Source organism: Pseudoliparis swirei, chromosome 8 (genome assembly GCF_029220125.1).
Source record: "Pseudoliparis swirei isolate HS2019 ecotype Mariana Trench chromosome 8, NWPU_hadal_v1, whole genome shotgun sequence".
Taxonomy (NCBI): Eukaryota; Metazoa; Chordata; class Actinopteri; order Perciformes; family Liparidae; genus Pseudoliparis; species Pseudoliparis swirei.
The window spans coordinates 21,261,563-21,284,919 of NC_079395.1; the positions used below are offsets into that span (position 1 = coordinate 21,261,563).

General features: G+C 43.3%; 2 long non-coding RNA genes across 2 annotated transcripts; both read left to right on the forward strand.

The window, feature by feature from the left end:
* The first annotated feature begins 624 nt into the window (after window positions 1-624).
* LOC130198089 (uncharacterized) lies at window positions 625-1,221 on the forward strand. Its single transcript, XR_008832565.1, has 3 exons — window positions 625-682; window positions 789-1,009; window positions 1,133-1,221. It is a non-coding gene; the product is annotated as an uncharacterized LOC130198089 (long non-coding RNA).
* Window positions 1,222-8,911: 7,690 nt separating this feature from the next.
* LOC130198090 (uncharacterized) lies at window positions 8,912-9,829 on the forward strand. The gene is made up of 3 exons (XR_008832566.1): window positions 8,912-8,995; window positions 9,313-9,440; window positions 9,552-9,829. It is a non-coding gene; the product is annotated as an uncharacterized LOC130198090 (long non-coding RNA).
* Window positions 9,830-23,357: the final 13,528 nt, after the last annotated feature.

A 23,357-nucleotide genomic window follows, 5' to 3' on the forward strand; every position in this document is an offset into this window, starting at 1 on the left:
ATGGGTATGCTGAAATATTATTTAATTCACAACAAATGTTTTGTATGCACCACCCATGCCTAGTTTGCTGAAGGTGTCATTTACACTCCAATACTTTCAACAGTGCTCATAGTTTGTGTGTGTTTATGAGTAGAACAAGTCCTTCAAGGCGTGTCAAAGAGGACTTCGCAAAGGGGATCATCAAATTGTTCCCATACCTGGCTGATCCAAGGAGCAAGTTAGGTTATACAAGTACAGAAAACAATTAGTCCTACCTATTTACTCTTCACTTCTAAACTCAACAGTTTTCGGGCATGATGTACATCTATATATTTTTTTTAATAATTAACTGCTTGGCTATGGTTTGAGGAAAACTAAAGATGTTTACATTTATGGACGTCCACCATCTCTGCCATTTTTCCTTAACTGATCATTTAAAACCCTTTCGAGTTTAGCAGTCCAGTCTTGAGCAAGTTCATCTCAGCTGCTGCATTTTTTTAGATTTAAGTGTGAAAATATTTTAACCTGCTAATTCAAACATGTTCAAAATAACAATTCATTTCACTCTGAATAATACCTTTTTAGGAGAATTTTTACAATGCAGAAGATGGGAGTGGGTATCTGGCTTGGAGATTGACGTTTGTCCAAAAGGAAGCTTCTGGTGGACAAAAGAAGGCCATGAGACTCTCAAGAACACAAATGGGTATGTGTACCTGTAACCAAACGGCATACATGAGAATCATGGCAGAGTTCCCAAGTGTTGTTTATTAAATCCTAGGACACTGTCATATCCATATCCACTGTTACAGGGGGCCCATCAGCTGAAAGAGACTTGAGGGAGGACAATCCCCTAATGACAGACAGCTTGTGTTCTGAGGCCATTGCACTGATGAAGCATACAGCTGATAAAGGAATTGTTATGACGAAGATGAAGCAGACCTTCAACTATCGTCAAAAGATCATTCATGATCCAGTGAAGTCCTCTGATGTCTTTCTGGCCTTCCCAAGATTCCTGGACATACAAGGATTAGTATGTTCAACTTACTTCATTGTAACTTGTATTTTAACTTGTGACTTGTATTTTAGAAAAAAGTGACTATTAAAATTGTATGAGCTAAGGAGATTTAACAACATGATTTCATCTATTCTGCAGATTGAGCAAGATTTTACTTTGATGTTTGATGATGCCATCTCTGCAAAGTTCCTGGAGAAGTGGCCCACAATTTACAAGCACAAAGTCCTTGAACAAGTGTAGTTTATTTGCTAGGTTGGAGGCAGGTCTAAGTGGGTTAGATGCACGGCTCCGCGCCATTGAAGCTCAGACAGCTATGCTAGTTAGCCCGCCCTCTCCCGTAGCCGGCGCGGAGCTACAGTCAGCTGCTAGCTGTTCCCCGGCGGTAACCGTGCAGCCGGGTGGTTGGGTAACTGTTCGCAGGAGTAGTAAGTCTACACAGAAGCCCGCTGTGCACCAACCACTTCACGTTTCGAACCAGTTTTCCCTGCTCAGCGACACACTCGCTGAGGAACACACCCTGGTTATCGGGAGCTCTATAGTCAGGAACGTGAAAATAGCGAATCCGCGGACCACCGTCGTGTGCCTCCCGGGGGCCAGAGCGGGCGACGTGGAGTCTTGTTTGAAGCTGCTGGCTAAGGACAAGCGGAGATAGTCAGATTGTAATACACGCCGGTGGTAATGACGCCCGAGCCCGTCGGTCGGAAGTCACTAAAATTAATGTGGAATCGGTGTGTGCTTATGCCAAGACGTTGTCGGACACCGTAATTTTCTCTGGCCCTCTCCCAAATTTGCAGACAGACGAATTGTATAGCCGAATGTCGTCTTTCAACCGCTGGCTGTCGAGGTGGTGCCCAGCGAATAATGTGGGCTACGTAGACAACTGGAAGACTTTCTGGGGAAAGCCTGATCTGATGAGGAGAGACGGCATTCATCCCACGTTGGACGGAGCGCGTCTCATTTCTGCGAATATGACCAAGTTGATCACCGGACTTAATCCATGACAACCCAGGGTTCAGATCAGGAACCGGGAGCAGAGTTGTAGTTTAACACCTTTCTCTGCTCTTCCATTCGAGCAGTTGCCCACCCATGACTTTAGAGTAGAGACTGTGTCTGTCCCACGGCCACTTCAATTAAATAAATCAAAAGTAAGCAGAAGGAGTCGTACACAATAACCTTATACAAGTTAACACCATTATTTCAGCAGTGCAACAAAACAGGTCTATTAAATGTGGTCTCCTAAATATTCGATCTCTGTCATCTAACGCAGTGTTACTAAATGATTTAATATCAGATAATCACATTGATTTATGTTGTCTAACTGAAACCTGGCTGAGCCATGAAGAATATGTCTGCCTGAATGAATCGACTCCTCCAAGTCATATTAATACTCACATTCCTCGAGGCACCGGTCGAGGAGGTGGAGTAGCAGCTATCTTTGAATCGAGCCTATTAATTAATCCTCAACCAAAATTACACTACACCTCATTTGAAAGCCTTGTTCTTAGTCTTTCACATCCAACCTGGAAAACACTACAGCCAATTCTATTTGTGATTCTGTACCGGCCACCAGGTCCATATTCAGAGTTTATATCAGAATTCTCAGAATTTATATCAAGTTTGGTTCTTAAAACTGATAAAGTTATTATTGTTGGAGATTTTAATATCCATGTGGATGTTGATAATGATTGCCTTAGTGCTGCATTCATCTCCTTGTTGGACTCGATTGGCTTCTGTCAGAGAGTACAGAAACCCACTCACAGCTTTGGCCACACGCTTGATCTTGTTCTTACTTATGGCGTTGACATTGAGCATTTGCACGTCTTCCCACAGAATCCTCTTCTGTCAGACCACAACCTCATAACTTTTGAATTTATACTACCGGAGTGTACTCCGTTAGTCAAAAGTTTCTACACCAGATGTCTAACTGACAGTGCTGTAGCTAAATTGAAAGAAGCGATTCCTTCTGTATTTGATTCGATACCACGTCTCAATATAACAGAGGACTCCTGGTCTAACTTTAGTCCGTCCCAGATTGATCATCTTGTTGACAGTGCCACAGGCTCTCTGAGAATGACACTGGACTCGATAGCCCTCTGAAGAAGAAGACAGTGAGGAAGAGGAGGTTTGCTCCTGGTATAACCCTCAGACCCGCAAACTGAAGCAAGCGTCACGAAAGCTTGAACGCATATGGCGCTCAACTAATCTCGAAGAATCCCGCTTAGTTTGGCGAGATAGTCTTAAAACTTATAAGAAGGCCCTCCGTAATGCCAGAGCAGCCTATTACTCATCAGTAATAGAAAAAAATAAGAACAACCCCAGGCTGACAGAGAGTCACAGCTCTGTGGAGCCGAGCATTCCTATAAACCTCAGTGGTAATGACTTTAAGAACTTCTTTAATGAAAATATTTTAACTATTAGGGACAAGATTAATATTCTCTTGCCCATAACCAGTGCCAATCTGTCCTCAAGTGGAATGGCCTTGGAAACCGCTGTATGTCCTGGTGTATATTTGGAGGGCTTTTCTCCCATCAACCGTGACCAATTATCTTCAACGGTTTCTACTTCGAACACGTCTACCTGTCTCTTGGACCCCATCCCGACGAGGCTGCTTAAAGACGTTTTGCCTTTAATTGGCAGCTCTCTATTAGATATTATAGATAGATAGATATATACTTTATTAATCCCCAAGGGGAAATTTGTCGAGCCAGTAGCAGCAACACACAAGAATAAAAATAAAAATAAAAAACACAAATATAAGAAGGGTTAGGGTGATCTGGCAAGAGGTGAACTGTTGTAGAGCCTCATAGCCGTCGGCAGGAATGTTCTCCTGTATCTGTCCTTGTGGCAGCGGAGCGTGAGGAGACGTTTGGAGAAAGTACTCCTCTGTCCCTGTAGGAGGTGGTGGAGGGGTGGTCCGGGTTGTCCAATATGGACACCAGTTTCTTCAACGTCCTCCTCTCCACCACCTGTTCCAGGTGCTCCAGCTGGCAGCCGATGATGGAGCCAGCCTTCCTAACCAGTTTGTTAAGGCGGCTGGTGTCACCGGCTCGATGCTGCTCCCCAGCAGACAATGGCAAAGTGCAGCACACTGGCCACAACCGACTGGTAGAATAACTCCAGCATCTTGCTGCACACGTTGAAGGATCAAGCTTTCTCAGGAAAAGAGTCGACTCATCCCCTTCTTGTACACAGCGTTGATGTTGGCCTTCCAGTTCAGTCGGCTGTCGATGGAGACGCCCAGGTACTTGTACTCCTCCACCATGTCCACGTCCACTCCCAGGACACTCAGAGGTGTAGGAGCTGTCGCCTTCCTCCTGAAGTCCACCACCATCTCTCTGGTCTTGGCCACGTTCAGCCGCAGGTGGTTCTCATCGCCCACTTTACAAAGTCACTCACCACTGCCCTGTACTCCTCCTCCCGTCCATCCCTAATACACCCGACCACTGCAGAATCATCAGAGTACTTCTGCAGATGGCATGACTCCGTGTTGTACTGGAAGTCACTGGTGTACAGGGTGAAGAGGAAGGAGACAGAACAGTTCCTGTGGAGCTCAACATCACTGACCACCGTTCCAGACAGCACACGCCCCATTCTGACAAACTGTGGTCTGCCTGTGAGGTAGTCAGTGATCCAGGAGATGGTGGGCGCGTCCACCGGCCACCCAGCTTCTCACTCAGCAGCAGTGGCTGGATGGTGTTAAATGCACTGGAGAAGTCAAAGAAAGTGACTCTCACAGAGACATCGGTTCCATCCAGGTGCGACTGAGCTCGTTGCAGCAGGTAGATGATGGCGTCGTCCACTCCCACATGAGGCTGGTAAGCAAATTGCAGAGGGTCCAGCGACGATTTCACCTGCGGCCGGAGGTGGGCCAAGACCAGCCTCTCCAGCACCTTCATCACATGGGAGGTGAGGGCGACCGGTCGGTAGTCGTTGAGGCCAGATGGTGTTGACTTCTTGGGGACAGGGACCAGGCACGACGTCTTCCACAGCACGGGACTTCCTCCAGCCTCAGGCTGAGGTTGAAGAGGCGCTGCAGGACACCAGACAGCTGGGTGGCGCAGGTCTTTAGGACCCTGGGGCTGATGCCATCAGGACCTTCAGCTCTGCGCTGGTGTAGTTTCTCCAGCTGTCTTCTCACCTGGTCAGTCGTCACAGAGAGGGGAGGTGGAGGAGCCCATTGTTATTGAGGGCTCGGTGGATGTGCAGCTCAACAGGGGGGACAGAGGAGGTGTTTGGGAGGTGTGATGTGTGGAGGAGACAGGAGAGGGCTGTGAACTGAACCTATTGAAAAAACAGTTCAGCTCGTTGGCCCTCTCCAGGGAGCCCCTGGCTGTCTCCCTCCCACCTTGAAGCCAGTTATCTGCTTCATGCCAGACCACACCTCCCTTGTGTTGTTCAGCTGGAGTTTGGCCTCCAGCTTCCTCCTGTAGGAGTCCTTGCCCTCCCTGAGCTTCACCTTTAGGTTGCGCTGGGCTTTCCTCAGCTCATCCCTGTCTCCAGACCTGAAAGCAGCTTTCTTCATGTTAAGAAGCGCCTTCAGGTCCCTGGTGACTCAGGGCTTGTTGTTGGGGAAGCAGCGCACAGTCCGTGATGGGATGGTGGTGTGTTCACAGAACTTGATGTATTCCGTGATGCAGTCGGTCATACTGTTGATGTCCTCCCCGTGCGGTCCACACAACACATCCCAGTCCGTTGACTCGAAGCAGTCCTGTAGGGCGTCGTTAGCCACCAGAGACCACCTCCTCACAGTCCTGGTGGTCACCGGCAGCCTCTTCACCAGAGGAACATACCTGGGTGTCAGCGGGACCAGGTCATGATCAGACCTGCCGAGGGGAAGGGCAGTGGCGCTGTATCGTCCTTAGTATTAGCATACAGCAAGTCCAGAGTTTTATTGTTCCTTGTTGGGCAGTCTATGTATTGATGGAAGGTTGGCAGAGCTTTTTCCAATGTGGTGTGGTTAAAGTCACCAGTGATAGCCATGAATGCTCCAGGCTGATGATTCAGCAGAGCAGACACAGTGGAGTGGATGGTGTCCACAGCTTCCTCAGCGTCAGCTGATGGCGGCACGTACGACAACCACAATGGCGGACGTGAACTCTCTCGGCAAATAGCGGGCGCATCCCCACGGCCAACAGTTCAATGTTCGGGCTACAGAAGCGCTCCTTCACGCACACATGGTCCGGGTGGCACCACCGTTCATTCACATAAACAGCGATCCCGCCCCCCCTCTTCTTACCGCTCTGTGTAGCGTCTCTGTCAGCCCGAACAGTCCTGAAGCCGGGCAAAGACGCGCTGTGATCCGGATAGTCCACGTGTAGCCACGTCTCAGTGAAGCACAAGAGACTGCTCTCACGGAAGATCCTCTCAGACATTACCAGCGCGCCGAGCTCATCCGTCTTATTCGCCAAAGACCTCACGTTCCCCGTTATGATCGACGGTACCGAGGGTTTGTATCTCCTCGTTTTAGCCCTCCGCTTGACACCCGATCTGCAACCGCGAGCCCTTCTCCGTAGCTCCAGCGGGATCACAGGTCTTTCTCCAGGCAGAAGCTTCGGCCTGCACAGCGCGATCAGCTGAGCACGCGAGTAGCAGCGGTCCCCGTCATTGTTTTGCTGCAGGCTCTCCGATACTCACGACAAAGTGAACAAAAGCCACAGTAGAATTATCGAAAAAAGTAGTTATGGTCCAGTGTCCGACCGTAACTAAGACAAACGTGAAAGAAAAGAAAAAGAAAAAGAGAGGAAAAGTGCAAAAAAAGACAATAAAATAAAAGCAAAACGCCACTACTGAAACAAGCAGCCGTTGGCACAGCGCCATTTTATCAATGTGTCTCTGCTAACAGGCCACGTACCACACTCCTTCAAAGTGGCTGTTATTAAACCTCTCCTGAAGAAGCCCACTCTGGATCCAGAGGTGTTGGCTAACTACAGACCGATCGCTAACCTCCCCTTCCTCTCCAAGATCCTTGAGAAAGTGGTCGCAAATCAGTTGTGCGACTTTCTACATCATAATAGTTTATTTGAGAAATTTCAATCAGGATTTAGAAAACACCACAGCACCGAGACAGCACTGGTGAAAATTACAAATGACCTCTTAATGGCAGCAGATAAAGGACTCCTCTCTGTCCTGGTCTTGTTAGACCTTAGTGCTGCATTCGACACCATTGACCATGACATCCTGTTACAGAGACTGGAGCAGTCGATTGGCATTTCAGGCACGGCACTAATTTGGTTTAAATCCTATTTATCAGATCGATCTCAATTTGTATTTGTAAACGATGGCGCCTCGATAACCACCAACGTTAATCACGGAGTTCCACAAGGTTCTGTGCTTGGACCAATTTTATTTACCTTATACATGCTTCCTTTGGGCAATATTATCAGGAAACACTCCATAAACTTTCATTGTTATGCAGATGATACTCAACTATATTTATCGATAAAACCAGAGGAGAGCAACCAACTCGGTAAAATTCAAGCATGTATTAAAGACATAAAAACATGGATGACCTGCAACTTCTTGATGTTAAACTCAGACAAAACCGAAGTAATTTTAATCGGCCCTGAGCACCTCAGAGATCAATTATCTGGTGATGTGGATTCTGTAGACGGCATTGCCCTGGCATCCAACACCACTGTAAAGAATCTTGGCGTTATCTTTGATCGGGACTTGTCCTTTAACTCCCACGTAAAGCAAATCTCAAGGACTGCATTCTTTCATCTACGTAATATTTCAAAATCAGGCACATCTTGTCTCAAAAGATGCAGAAAAATTGGTTCACGTTCGTTACTTGAGACTGGATTACTGCAACTCCTTATTATCAGGCTGCTCTAATAAGTCTCTTAGGTCCCTCAGTTGATCCAGAATGCTGCAGCTCGTGTTCTCACTAAAACTAAGAAAGAGATCACATCACTCCTGCACTAGCTGCTCTGCACTGGCTCCCAGTAAAATCAAGAATCACTTTTAAAATTCTTCTCTTAACGTACAAAGCCTTGATTGGTGATGCACCATCATATCTTAAGGAGCTTGTAGTACCATATTGACCCACTAGAGCTACGCTCACTAAATGCGGGACTACTTGTAGTTCCTAGAGTCTTAAAAAGTAGAATGGGAGCCAGAGCCTTTTGTTATCAAGCTCCTCTTTTATGGAACCAGCTTCCAATTTCAGTCCGGGAGGCAGACACAGTCACCTCGTTTAAGAGTAGACTTAAGACCTTCCTCTTTGACAGAGCTTATAGTTAGGGCTGAATCAGGTTTGCCCTGGTCCAGCCCCTTGATATGCTGCTATAGGCTTATAGCTGCGGGGAAGTTAGGATGCACTGAGTACCTATCTCCTCTTTTTCTCTCCTTAAGGATGAATTTTCATCTCTCAATCACACGTTACTAACTCTGCTTTCTCCCCGGAGTCCTTTTGACTTCATGTCTCATGGGGTCATCGGACCCTCTGAGACGGCATAGATCCTATCTGCCTGATGGATCATCGAGGTCTGGGTCGTGGAATTCCTGCTCCTGACTACGCCACTGTCCTGTTGAGACTCCGCCCACTGTTGAGACTCCGCCCTCCTCCTCCCCACCGCCATCTGCCTGATGGATCGTGGAGGTCTCCATCGTGGAATATGCCTACTATGAACTATTCATACACTCTGTCATATTCATTGAATGTATTTTAACTCTAAATCTGTCCTTCTGTACACATTACATCTATTGCATCTGTCCATCCTGGAGAGGGATCCTCCTCTGTTGCTCTCCTGCAGGTTTCTTCCCTTTTTTTCCCCCTGAAGGGTTATTTGGGAGTTTTTCCTGGTCCGATGTGAGGTTTTGGGGCAGGGATGTCTATGTGTACAGATTGTAAAGCACTCCGAGACAAATTTGTAATTTGTGAAATTGGGCTATACAAATAAACTGAATTGAATTGAATTGAACAAAGCCGTGGTCTCACACAGTCAGATGATCTGCAGTACCTCGTCCAGACTGCTGAATCCACAACAGAAGTCGAAAGTGGTGAGGCGAAATAAATGGATTATATTGTTATTGTTCTGTTTTGGTTGTGATAAGATTTAATGTTTTTAGGACAAAAGCACTTGATGCAGCTGGATTTATCAATTGGTCCAACAATGTAAGACAGGAAATAAAGGAGCTGGCTTAAGTTCAGGAAGTAGTGGAGCTGTGCATAAGCCTATTTATTGTATTGTAAATGGGAGCATTAGAAGTGCAACACTTTGTGCTGACTTTTTATTGGTACATAAAGTAGTGTTTAGATTTTTGTATTAAAGTAATCCTGGAAGTCTTTGTTTTTAATTATTACTTTATTCTTTCAGGATGGGACAGTGACATGTCGTCCATTTTGATCCTTGTGCACCTGCTGCCGCCGTCACCTCAAGGCCGAAAGAGACCAGGAAAGCTCTCTGCCAGACAAGCCAGTGAGAATCTTGTGAAGTTCATCAAGGTAAGGCTGCCATACAGGAAACATCACTAGCTATATCACACCACATATCTTTTTGTCAATTTTCTTGGTGTTTAAAAAAAAGCTGTTTTCTCAAACTTTCTTCTGTCAAAGACAGGGACCAGCATCCAGGGGCATCTCGATGGAATCGCAGGCAGCCTTCAACCATACCTGCTTGCTGTGGGAACTCAGAGGAATGTGATTCACAAGTACTTCATTGTCATTGACAAACATGCAATATCTTGTAAGTCATCTGGCTCTCTTGCTTGTTTTGATGAGCTTTTCAAAGCTCACTTTGTCTTTGGCACTTCGTACAACCACGATCTCGTCAATGTGTACAACTTCTTTCAGTCAACCATTTATGAAATCGATATTGATACAACCAAGGTGAATCCTAGAGTTGCAGAGTTGAGGGCTCGGATGCTGCGTTGAGTAGATTTTTTTTCTTTTCTGTGAGGGCTCCATTACAGAATTAAGGTATTCTGAAATGTTGTTTTTCATTTGTAAGAGCTCTCAGACAAATACTAATTTAGTTGTATGTGTTAAAATTCATTGACATGCCAGTTTTTCATAAGATCCACCATGTTGTTGTGAAGGATGAGACATTGTTTTTTGTTACTTTTGCACTACAAACGGTGTGTCTCATCGAGCATTTTTAATGCATTTCAAGTTTTGTACACAACAGACGGACCTCATATTGTGTTTGTCAACGATCTTTTCTGTCAAAAAGCATTCGATTTACAGGTGTGTTGCAGTCATAATTACTCCAGTTTTTATATTGTGCCATACTGTTTCCTGTGAACACTTAATAAAGTAAAGGTGTCACTTAAGGTATTGGGTTCTGATCAATTTTTTTCACCTTTTTAAAAACTTTGCAGTGTATAATGACTGAGTGTAAAACATTATATAGTGAGTAAAATTCTGTTATATTCATAATAAAGTTAAACTCTTTAGAGTAACATTCACTTCATAATATATTCTATTTGGAGTAAAATGATGTACCATTTATAATTTTGATTTCTATATTGAGTAAAATTCAGTTCTATACAGAGTAAAACTAGGGTAGAGTTGTTTTTATTTTATACTAAATGGAGTGAATTATCATCAGGTAGAGTAAAATTCAGTTCTATACAGAGTAAAACTAGGGTAGAGTTGTTTTTATTTTATGCTAAATGGAGTGAATTATCATCAGGTAGAGTAAAATTCTTGCACTAAATAGAGTAAATTTAACTCAAAGTTTAACTCTGTCATAAGAGTAAATTTTACTCTATTTGGACTGGGACCAAATGTTGTCTTTTTTAGAGTAACATTTTATTCAATTTGAGTAAAATTTACTGAGCCAATTTTACTGTGTGGTTGCAGAGATATAGCCTTTTTATTTTGGGTATGCAATTTTCAGAGCAGAGGCCTACAAATAGCTTGGTGCTTAAAAGGAATAGTGCTTGTCCTTTTATGAGATAATGGGCCTCTAGAGCCCACAAACTCCGAAACCCGGTGAGGTTAGGGAGGGCGAATCACCTGCCAATTTCCTTATTCTGAAAAATATTTTGTCCATTTTGTCCATCTTGCTATGTAGTTGTCCTTTCTTCTCAGAAGGAAGGTCATTTTTTCCCTCTCATGGAATTATTTAATGGTTTCAGTCCAGTTTTCTATCGAGGGTGGGTCGGTTTGTAACCATTTACGAGTGATTGCATTTTTTGCTGCTACTGGCAATATTTTCAGGAGGTACCTGTCATTTCCAGTTATTCCTTCTTGTAGATCGCCCAAATAAAGTGATTTGCATATAAATAGAATCTGCTGCCGCAGAATATGTTGCATAATTGTCCAAGTGCTCTCCCAGAATGTTTGTATTTTGGGGAAGAGACTAAGTTTCATCTATTTAAATTTTGCTGCACCATCAGAGCAGCATGTTGGTGATCGCATCAGAAAGGCTAAATAACAACAACATGAGGGTACTTTTCCAAAGTCTTGGCTCTCGCCGACAGAGATAACCTCACCAATCTGTTATGACTTTTCAAATTGTAAAGAATATATATTATAGCTTAGCATAGCCTAGTAGTGTATTGTGCATAAATGTTATGTGTAAAGTGGAAAAACACTGGACGAGAGTTAGAAACATCAGCAGGGCATTCCGGCGCCTGAACTGATCAAAGAAGATAACAGTGACACACGAAAGAACTTTATGCACCAACGCTCACCCTAGATTTGAATAGAACAAAGCAACACTCATGAACAGGAGAGCCACGGAGACAACTACTGAGCGCAGATAAGATAAGGAAAGGTCCAGCTTTGACAATTAATATCCGGATTCAACCACAGCCCTCTCTCACACACACACACACACACACACACACACACCTACACTGGCCCTTTGTAAATATCCTGGGAACGACCTTCTCGCCACAGCGCATCCCACCTAGGAAGAGATAAGACTATCTTAGAAAACTCCCCAGCTCAGTCAAGGAAGCTACATGTGAATTCCATTTTCTTCCCACACTCTTTTTCACAACACACTCTTCTTCCCACACTCTTTTTCACAACATATGCACTCATTGGCAGACGAGAAGAACCAATGAAGGAGCGACAACGGCGGAAGCAGAGAAACAAGAGCCAATGAGAAAACCCGACCCCCTTATCTCCTGACCAATCAGAACTGGTCCTTTCGGCTATTTAAAATGGCTGCACACTCTGAACCGTCGTCTTCTCTCCAGCGCTGGGGCCACGGGTCCCAGCTGAGGAGGGGGGTCCATGCATGATGTCTACTTGTATCCTGAATTCTGAATAAAACGCTAACAAATGTAACGTAGAAGTCTACCGCTCTATGTTTCTTCCAGTGAGTGTCGTCCAGGTGGTGTGTCGCTGTCCAACTCCAACAAAATCATATATATTATATGAATCAGGAACACCCTTTGAGGCATAACAAGAGAACTAACGCACATACCATTGGTAGCAGAGACACTTTTTCGGGGGCTTAAAGAGACAGACGTCAAAACGGGACTTTTCTGAACAGGGTGAGTGAAGGTAATTTAAGAGAGACGGTATGAAAAAAAAGCCTGTTATGGACATGAAAATGAGCACAATATCTGGCAAATTAACTCTTCATTTTGCTGACAACAGATATACTTCGATCAATCTGCCAGCAGACAATTACACGGCACATGCAGGAGGGAAAGATGTGTCTGACACAGCAGACCATCAGAGAGAAAATGAGTAATTGGACTATCAGTGGGGGAGGGGACTCTGCTGTTATACATTTTCTCAGAAATCACAAAAGATTGGACTTGTCTCACAGGACCAAAACATAATGGCACACCTGTTAAAATTATTTCTATGAAGGTACTAAACTACGTAACTGCAACTCTGTTCAAAGAATCACCATGGCGTTACATTTGGTGGATAACGACACAAAGTTTAGGGATATGTTGACTTCGTAGACTCGAGTCTTGTCAAGGACTTTGTTGAACATCTTTCGGATTATGTACAACAAATCCATGTCGTGTTTTCAAATGTCAACTGAACTGAAATCTACTCCTATGGTAAATTATTAACACTATGTATTAGCACAAGGTACAGACCACTGTGCACCTTCTGGGGGCTGCGGTCATTTTCTTGATTTTACACAATTTCTTAATTTCACCTTTTAAAGGCACTTGCATATGACATATCCCCGTGTGTTTACATCAAACATAGTAATAGCAGGGCTCTCACGTTTTGAAGACAGGCAAGAGTGACATATCCATCATCCCCCCCCCCCCCAGAACGAAACTTTCAGATATCAGTCGCGCGCAATTCCAGGATGCTTTATTTTCATTGGTTGCTGGATTAAATCTTACCCAGATACAACATATACGGTTTTTTTCTGATTGGCTTTTGTTAGCCCACTTCTTTTTTTTTGATTGGCTGATAAGTGGCTCCTCACAGCAGAACTTCAGGGGAGTGCTTGATTCCTCCATAGTGAGGGCAGCGCGGCCAGCTCATGTTTGCGTGCTGTGGCACATTAAAACATTAAATTGCCGAGTTTTTTTCAGCGTGAGAAATACGATGTGTGGCGGGAGTGTGTGACTTAAGACCGAAATGTGTGACTGTCACGCTCAATGCGTGACACTTGAGAGCCCTGTAATAGTAATAGTATAAATAGTAAATACACTTACCCATCTACAAATGGATCTCTTCTGGCTGCATATTCGTCCTCGTCGAAGCCTTCAGGCTCTGAATCTTCGCCGTCGTCCTCGCAATGTTCTCTAGCTTCTCTGACTGAAAGCATGGTAATAAATCCTAGGTGTGGTTGGTAGGTCGTTTATGAATTCTTAAGTGTTCATTGGTTATTTTTTTCACGAAATGTCGACAGACAAACAAATCGTAAAAATCACGGTGAAAGATTTCGTGTGACGAGTACTTTTGGCACCGCGTCGCCCGACACGTCCTCGCCCCTATCTGTGTGAATCGCGTACAAGCTCACGGGAGGAAGGAAACGGAAGAAGAAACCCGACTGATTCATCTAGAAGTTTAAACGTGTTTCTGTTTCGTATTATTAAGGATAAATTAATATTTGAAAAACATAAACGGTTTTAAATGCGCCGCCGCGTCGGAGGACCCAGAGGGTTAATTCCTAATCAAAAAATGGTGTAGGTCGCCTGTACAAGCAACTCATGCCGAATGTGGCCGAGTCTGCGACAGGCTGGTCTGAGCAGAAGGTGTTTCTGGTCTATTTACATGACCATTACTATGTTTTTCGGAACCCAACCCAATGGCACCAATGAGAAAGATCGGTGAGGTTGGCGTTGACGGATCTGAGGAAATAAGTCAATCAAGTCGTAAGGTGATGAAACGGCAATGAGTGTGTACCAGCTAAAAAAGGAGAGACGAGGTTGGGCAATGTTTAGGAGATACACAAATGATGAAAGATTTCACCAACATACAATGTCCCTGAACAATATTACAAAGTCTAATTAGATACAATTCAAAATTAAAACATTCATCAGGCATTCTATATACACAAATTATTCATCAGCAACAACATTTTCTTTGGAGACCTAATAAAAAAGACATCCCAGTTAACAGCATGCTGAAGGTTACCAGCAGGGAATTGGCTGGCATAAGGTTTTCTGGTCCAACACTTCTGGTCAGCAATAAGCCGTGTGGCCAAATTCCTGCTGCATACAAAAGTTCAAATAGCTTCATCAACCTCACTTTGTATGCAATACATTTATTCATATCGTCACTGTCACAAGGTCCTGTGCCAAATTAAATACACAATCAAATGTAATACAATGATTGCTGGTTGCTAAAGAACCACAGACGAGAGCCATAGAGACACAGACATGTCAACTGAGGTTTGAAGCGCCACGCAAAGATTCATGTCTCCTCTGTTGCTCTCCTGAAGGTTTCTTCCCTTTTTTCCCCGTGGAGGTTTATTTAGGAGTTTTTCTTGATCCGATGTGAGGTTTTGGGGCAGGGATGTCTCTGTGTACAGATTGTAAAGCATTCCGAGACAAATTTGTAATTTGTGAAATTGGGCTATACCAATAAACTGAATTGAATGAAAAAATATTGAATGTAGCTAAAAGTTATTACAAGAAAGTGATTTAGATCCATGTTTTTCATAAAGAACCACAGTGTGGTTATATTTCAAATGAGATAGAAGAATACATTAAAGAACAGTTTGGTGGCCTTGTGTTGATATCAGCACTCTGATTCAGTTCCTGTAGTAGTAAAGGTTCCATCCTCATCTTTGTTTACTTTTTTACTTTGAAACCCAAAAAAGATGGCAGCAACAGACTGAATATCAATCCATTCATCCGGTGAATGGAAAACATGAGAGCATAAGATGATTTCTCGCTCGATTATGTCGTTGAATGAATTGTCTACTTCTACGTACCATAGACTGTGTAAAGTATGGACACAGTCTTGTTGAAGTCACCCATAGATTCATATAGGGCCGTTGTTGAACCTCAGAGTGGGTGGATTCGACCTTCGCCATGTTGGCAGTGACGACAGTCTAACACCTGGGTAATCCCAAAAATGGGCAAAGAGTTGGATCGTCGATGGGGATTGGCGTGTCGCCGTTGCTCAACCATTGCAGGGCATGTAATGAGTCCAACATGCTAACAATTCACCAGATTTGCAGATCCATTGGACGAGGGGAAAAAAGCAATGTGTAAAATCAATGCAGTTCCTCTCAAAGTATCCATTGGTGTGATTGGTTTGGGTCTTGGTCTTGTTTGGCACACGTTAAGCATGCTATACTCATTAAAAATGTCGTAAGATAATGAAAAAAAGCAAATTTGAACACAACATGCTATGAATTTATACTACACATTTATTTTTGGGGACAGTTTACAAAAGGTCCGTAAAGTGTAGCTTCTGTGGATTCACCCTGCACTTCATGGAATGGAAGAGCTAATCTGTGAAAACCAAGTATAAGTGAGTGGGGTCAGTGTTCTGCTATCTAATGGCGAACCACCAGCACAACTAAAGTGCTTTACAGTGAGTTATCACATGTCATGTGGGAATTATTTCTCAGAATGGACTACCAAATGTGCTTTAAAATTAGATTGCTCACTCTGTTAATTCCATCAGGTGGTTATGGAAACACTTAAAACTCAAGTATCTCATTCAATCAAGTGGAGGAAAGCTATGAAGAGTCGATGAAATGAGCTGTCCTATTTTCAAGCACATTTTATTTTACTGTCGGTCCTCTGTTCTGAGAAATAATTTCCACCCAACTCGAAGACCTAACTTTTACTGAAGGTACATTTCCTTCTTGTCTGTTCTGATCCAAGCTTCCATTCTTTTCCTCGCAGTCAAAGAGTGAGGAACAGGAAAAGAACTGTGACGGAGCTTAGATGAAAGAGAACTCACTGATGTGTGAAAGCATATTCCACAATCAGGGCTGGGCTTTGTGATTCATAAAGGGAGGAGACAGCAGAGGGGAGAAGAAAAGAACAGCGGCTGTCAGTGATATCCGAGAAGAAAAGGAAGCATCTGAGAGCTCCTCCAAGGTCAGAAATATAACCCCATAGCTAGCATGGAAGTCACCACTTGATGTTTCCTCGAGCTCTTTCTACTGCCAATAGCCTTCTGGCAAGCCGGGGCATGCTGTGTGTGTGTGTTATATATTGGGCAAAATAAATTGAATTGTGTGTGTGTAGCTTCATGTCTCTGTGTCGCGAGGTGGTCCCAAAAGGATAAAACGCGTCCAAAAGTGTCTGATGAAAAAGAAAAAGATCACAGTTTATTAATGGAAATGTGCCCCAACAAATTCCAAGAAATACTGCAAAGCCAAGTTGGAACTGCTCATGTGATTGGTGGGTGATGAGTTGTGTTTTGGACGAGTCATTGCCATTTGATGTTGTTTTTCTGTACATTGGTTGCATTTTTTTATTTTACATATTCAAATTGCCTGACTCATTTTAGTGTACAATTTAGGTTGTATATTATGAGGGAAAGAAATAATATAACTACAATAAATGTTGTATATCAAAGAGTGTCCTCTAAATATAAATTATGTCTGTATGTCCACAGTAGATTATTATATAATCCCACTGTATTTCTTGTTTAAAGTTCGGCGTTGACCTTGAGTAGGTAGGATTGTGATTGTGCCCATTGGCAGAACATAATAAGACGACAGCGTTGACTCATTCTAACTCTACGTTAAACATTGACTGTTAAGCTATGTAATAAACGTACTTATTAAGCCACAATCTTTTTAGAAACCTAACCAAGTAGTTTTGTTGCGTGAATAAACTTAGAAAATAAGTAAACTGAGATTGGTCATAGCTTGAAGGGTAGATCCAGAGACCAAGCTGCGCTGTTTGGTACATCAGTAATACTTCAGTGTAAATGAGAGCCCAGCAAACCAGTGCAAACGTTTCTCAGACTGGGTGCAAGTTATCAGGTTTCTGTCCCATTAAGTCAAACTATGAATCTATAAATCAAATTCTGACATGAAGCTAGCTGTTACAATGTTTCAGTTGATATTCCTGTGACGTTCAAGGTTAAAAAATAGGTCCAGACAGTAAGAAAAAGCTGAGAAAAAAGGAGAATAAGATATTTTCTAAATCTCTTTAAAAAATTGGTCCTCGGTGCGACCTTCCTGTGCACACTTTGCCCTTTGACCCCCCTCAGTGTGCCTGACACAGTTCACTGCTTTTCCGGGACTCCGAGGTCTCCCATCGTGCTGCTGCTTGTCAAACCGTTCCGCATGATGCCAGCTGGTCAGCTACTCCACCTCTCTCTTATCTTCCTGATCCTGTTTTTTATTTACATTTTTTTAAGTTCCACTTTTCCAGATTATACTGATTTCATACTGCCTTTTAATTCAATTCTATTCAGTTTATTTCATATATCCCAATATCACAAATTATGTATTGGCCTCAGAGGGCTTTGCAATCTGTACACATACAACATCCCTGACCTTTGACCTCACATCCGATCAGGAAATAGAAAAAAAAGGGAAATTGAAAAAACCCTTTAAGAAGAAAATCAAGTAAACAATTAAATATTTAATTCTTGCACATTTGAGGAGCAGTCAGTCTCTTTGTTGTCTTTATTTCACGTGGTGGGGCCCTTTGGGGTTCACGGACAGTGCTTTTTAAAGTGCTACTCCCCTTGAGAACCCAGATTACTGAGTAGTGCACAAACTGAGCATCGCACAAAGAGACACGGCGCCGTGCACAAATACACAAACGTGCAACTGCAGCAGAAATAGACCTGAATTGTTTCTTCTCACTGAAGCCCGCCGATGTGTGATAAGTGTGTGTGTGCATGTGAAGCCGCTGCCTGAACTCCGCTCTGAGCGACATGCCGGTAATTTAACATGAAGAAAACTATTGATAATTTCTTCCGTCGAGAAAGATTCTGCGGCGACATATTTCACTGTCGCTGAAAGATCCGGACCAGACATCATCAGAGAAGGTCACCACACTGCCTTGTAAGAGGGACAAGAGGCAGTATATTCATTTAAGTAGTGTGTTTGTGTCAGAGAGAGACCCCGTTTATGTAATGACACTATAATGACATTGTAATAACACTGTAATAACGTGAGATGACTGCACAGACTGCGCTGCTCTAACTGCCAACAGCAGGGTCTCAAAGTGGTCCAGTGGGCCAAACATCCGGCTCCCTTTTAACCCCAAATCTTCTGCCGAGGTGGCCAAATTTAGTCCTGTAAACAATAATTTCCATAGTGTGTTGAGGAATTACCAACGTGTTCTGGAACAGCCAGCAAAAGGTCACACTTCAGATGTCCTGCGGCTTCAAAATGCACTGTGAAAAATGTTGGGTGCTCCTAAATGACAAAGTCAGATGCAGCAGTCCAACCCATGTAAAAACGTTATTCCAGAGTGGGTTGACATTGTCAGATTCATGTGGACAATTTAAATGTATATATATACATATATAATCTTTGAAAATAAAATATACAAAATGAAAAATGTCACATTAATGACGCTACAATTCAACTGCTCTGGTTTCGCCGGCTTTCATATGATGTTGGTGGAAGCAGTGAAGAAAATACGGCAAAACCTGCGGGACACACCCACACCAATAGAGAGGGACAAGGGGGCGGGGCGTCATCTCTCATTGGACAGCCATGCTGTGTGATTTCAGGTCTCCGCTATTGGCCTGTGTTCCTCCTTTTAATTGCAGCTATATTTTTGTGTGTCACAGGTCTCCCTCACAAGGCTGATGCCAAACCTGAAACTGCTGCCGCTGGTGATACACGAGTTCCCAGTGCTGAGATAAGTAATCGTTTACAGCAAATTAATTAATGAACAATTCATTAATGTGTGTTTTATGATTACTTTATCATTTAATGGTGACATTTAAAAATGGATCTCAAGAAGGTGTAATTGTGACATAAGGTGGAAAATAAACCCTCCTTGAAGCTATTTCAGTAAATATCCATCCCTTTATGCTCTCCGAAATCCTGACAAATACACGCCCGGCGCCAGGTCGAATATGCCATAGCCTCTGGAAAATGTTAATTGTGAATAACAACAACAACATCAGGCTACTATTTAAGGAATACATTTGTTCGAGCACTTATTCCTAATATGCAGGGGATGGCGGTGGAGCTGTTTTCCGGCCTGCGGCTCTTGAGTGACACACCGCCTCTCTAACGTTCTTCGTGGACTGCACACACTTTAATACGCTTGTAATGGAAGTGAAAGTGTGTCTGCCTTTGTGAGCCCAATAAAGGCTTATGCCGCGTTCACACCAAAAGTGTTGCGAATACTCGCGTGACTGTTTGTGGCTTTTCGCGTCATATGCCCCTTAGAGGGGGCGTGGCTTATCTCTGTGGCTTTACTCCGTGGAAACAGTTATCATTCCCGCCATCCACCATGGAAGAAATAACCACTAGTTCTGTTTTATACTTGTTGAGGACATCCAACGCCCTCATACATAACATGAATATCATATATAAATATATTTATTCATAACATCCCCAGGAGGCTCACACAGCTCGTCTGACTACGTTAGATTCACCAACGTGTCTCAACGCTGATTGACTTTCGCAACTCGGCTTCGGGCGAATGTTTCACACTTTGTATGTGATCTACTCGCAAAAGCTACACTTTTGGTGTGAACAGCATTACCAAGAACAGCCACCAGTTGTGGCGAATGTATGAAATGTAAAACGCAGCGACCGGTTCCACCCAGGTGTCAGCGTGCACAGGTTAGGCAACGAGGCAGTCGACGCCGTCTGCGCCGTCTATTTCAAACCATTTAGAACCATTTGACACGTGCATTAGTCTAAGTAGTGTGTCACACGCATCTGAAACAGTGTGTACTTTACTTGGAACCCTGCATCACAGGCTGAATGTAAATGAAGTAATGCGAAACTCAATCGCACAACACGCTTCCAGTGGGGTCGGCATCTGAGTGTAGGAAGAGGAGGAAACACCTTTTGACCTTACGACAGTATGTTTTTTTTAACGTATGACAGAATTTTGACCAAATCACCAGAAAAAAACGTCAAGACTTGGTTTGGAGTCGCATGCTGGTCCCCTGTTGGTAATGTAAGCATGTATTTATGCACATGTTGGTGTGACAGTTGCTATTGTATATTTCACTGTGGGTGAAATAAGTTTCCGATAAAGATGTAAACTATTGTTCGTCACCTTCCTCTCGAGTGACACTCCGTGCACATTTTAGGAGTAAATGTAGCTCTCCATGCCCCCCCTTAAAAAAAATCACAGTCCCCGACACTAAACACTGTCTGGCTCCATATTGTGGCAGCTGGATCATAGCAATGAGGAACTGCAACATATATATATATATATTATAGAGACCCACATTCATAATTACAGTTTGTTGTTTCCTTTTTAATCCGTTTTAACTGACAACAACAACTTCCACGGGTACTAATAAATGACTCCTTCCTTCTCTGGCTGCAGCTGGTGGAAATAAATCAAATAGTTTTCATGTGAAAGACTTCCTCCTCCTCCTGTGTACATTTACACTGGCACGGAAAAAACAAATGCTGGCAGAAAACGGCGGTCGGTGCACAGCAGCAGCTAAAATGCTTTCATGAAAAATGAAAAAAAATGAAAAATTCTCTGGACATCCTCAACAACAAAAAAAGAGTCAGAAACTGACGGCTGTCTTTTAAAAAAGAAAAAATGTTCTCCCTTTCAAGCCTCAAAAGTCATCGCCTCTGTGAAAGCGTTCAAAGCTTGTTTACCCAAATAGCTACAGGACATATATACATCAACATCGTGACAGGGGAAGAAAAACACCTCGGTCGAGGAAATAATAAAAGGTCAGAGAAAAGAGAGAAGAGATGGAGACGTGAAACAGTGAGCCTGTCAGTGGGTCCTCCGGGGGATGATGCAGTGGGTTCCCACACACATAACATTGTTTCCGGGTTATTAAAAAGAAGGAGCAGAAGGATATCTATACCTAGTTCTATTCGTGGGGGCTGTTAGATGAAAATGTTTCCTTGTACAACCGTTTTTATTGTCCAGCAAATGTATATTATTATTATTATGTCTAATGCAGTCTGGTCACAGTTAATAACCAATCGTTTTTAAAGAATACAAATATTTAATCAACCGCTATGACGCTCTCTTACTCATAAGGTATCCATACACGCACGTGCACACGCAAACACACATTTATAGAATACCAACACTGGATTACCAAGATTCTGGTCATTTTGAGAACAATTTCATTATTATTTATGAGCTTGTTTTGTATATTTATATATTTAAAAACACAGCGCTGCATCCCCGTCTCTCAGTCCAAAGGTTTACTTAGAGTTGTAATCGTGACCAAATTAACAATATGTTCTAATCAAACTAAATTAGCTTGCTTCAATCCATATGTGTATGTATTCGGTCTCTCTCCGACCCCGGACTCCTCTCCATCGTCCCTACTGCTGTTGAGTCGGAGCACAATCATCATTAACGCAGGTGAGGCTAATCAGGGCTCCACCTGGCCCCGTTCCCTGAGCGCACTCCCCCACATCCCTTTCTGCAGCTGCGCTTGACCGAACCCCGCCGCCACACTCACAAATTAAAACCGGTGGTTTGAGCGCCGGCGTGCTTCGACTGGCACGGCGAAATCAACAATACGGATTTGGTTTTCTCTTTCCTGTAGTATTTTTGTTGTTGTTGCTGCCGTCATTAGAGGGAAACTCTAATGCTACGTACACAACAAAAACGTGTGAGTTTACTCGCGCGACCATTTGCCGTGTTCACACCATAAACGTTGCGAAGCTCCGCGAGGGGCGGAGCTTATGTCCGTCACTTGTCTCTGTAAATACTGTTATCATTTCCTTCATCCACCATAAAGAACTAACCACTAGTTCTGCTTTATACTTGTTGTGGACATCCCACAAACATCGGAACATCTAACGCCCTCGTGTTTGGGTTCATAATAATAATAATAATATACACTTTTATTAATCCCCAAGGGGAAATTAGTTCTCTGCATTTAACCCATCCTTAGTTATTAAGGAGCAGTGGGCTGCGGTGAAGCGCCCGGGAAGCAACTGGGGGTTCAGTGCCTTGCTCAAGGACACTTCGACTTGCAACTAATGGGGAGAGCAGGGATCGAACCCATAGCCTTGCGGTTGCAGGACGGCCCTCTTACCCCACTGAGCTACAGCCGCCTCATAACATATATATATACATGTTGCGTTTATCGCAGCCACACACGTCTGTACGTTGACTTTGCATGGGATCTCGTCGCGGGAAAAAATCGCGTCGCTTTCGGTGTGAAAGTAGCATAACAAACGCACATTCGGAGACCTCAATAGTAGCATTAAATGTAAAAATATAACATTGGTCCCAGTCTCAGAGTTGAGCCATAACTTACTGTCCAAGGACCTTCAAACATTTTTATATTGTTACATTCAATCAAACTTTTATTACAGACTCAAGGTCCAGATATTGCAAAACATTAAAATATAATAAAATACATACAAAACCTCAAGTAAAACACAAACATAGAATTACACGTGCTTTAGAAATAGACAGCTGTACCAGTGTCTCCAAAGCTTGGACTGGTAATGTGTAGTGCTAAATTTTATGTTTTGGCTTGGCTGCAGAGTGGGTGGAGCGGGGGTGTGGTTCAGGGACCGGTGCCTGATTGTCATCAGCTGGACTGATTGGTAATCACCCTTCCGTGACTCCAAATCCTCGACTCCTACAGAAATGATCTGGTGGCAGGAACAGCAGTTGGTTTGGATTTAAAGGGAAACTTGAGGAAACATCATTATCAGTGACTCCGAGCGTAAGACGAAATAAAGAAAAAGGACTGACACCGAAATGAATACATACTATTGAATGAATTCTGATCTTTTGTTGAAGCATCATATTTCATTCATGAAAAGTATTGTACGGTGTAATATGTATCTGGTTTTGCCTGAATGCATTCAACACTGTATAATAGTGATTCTTTCACAAGAAAAAA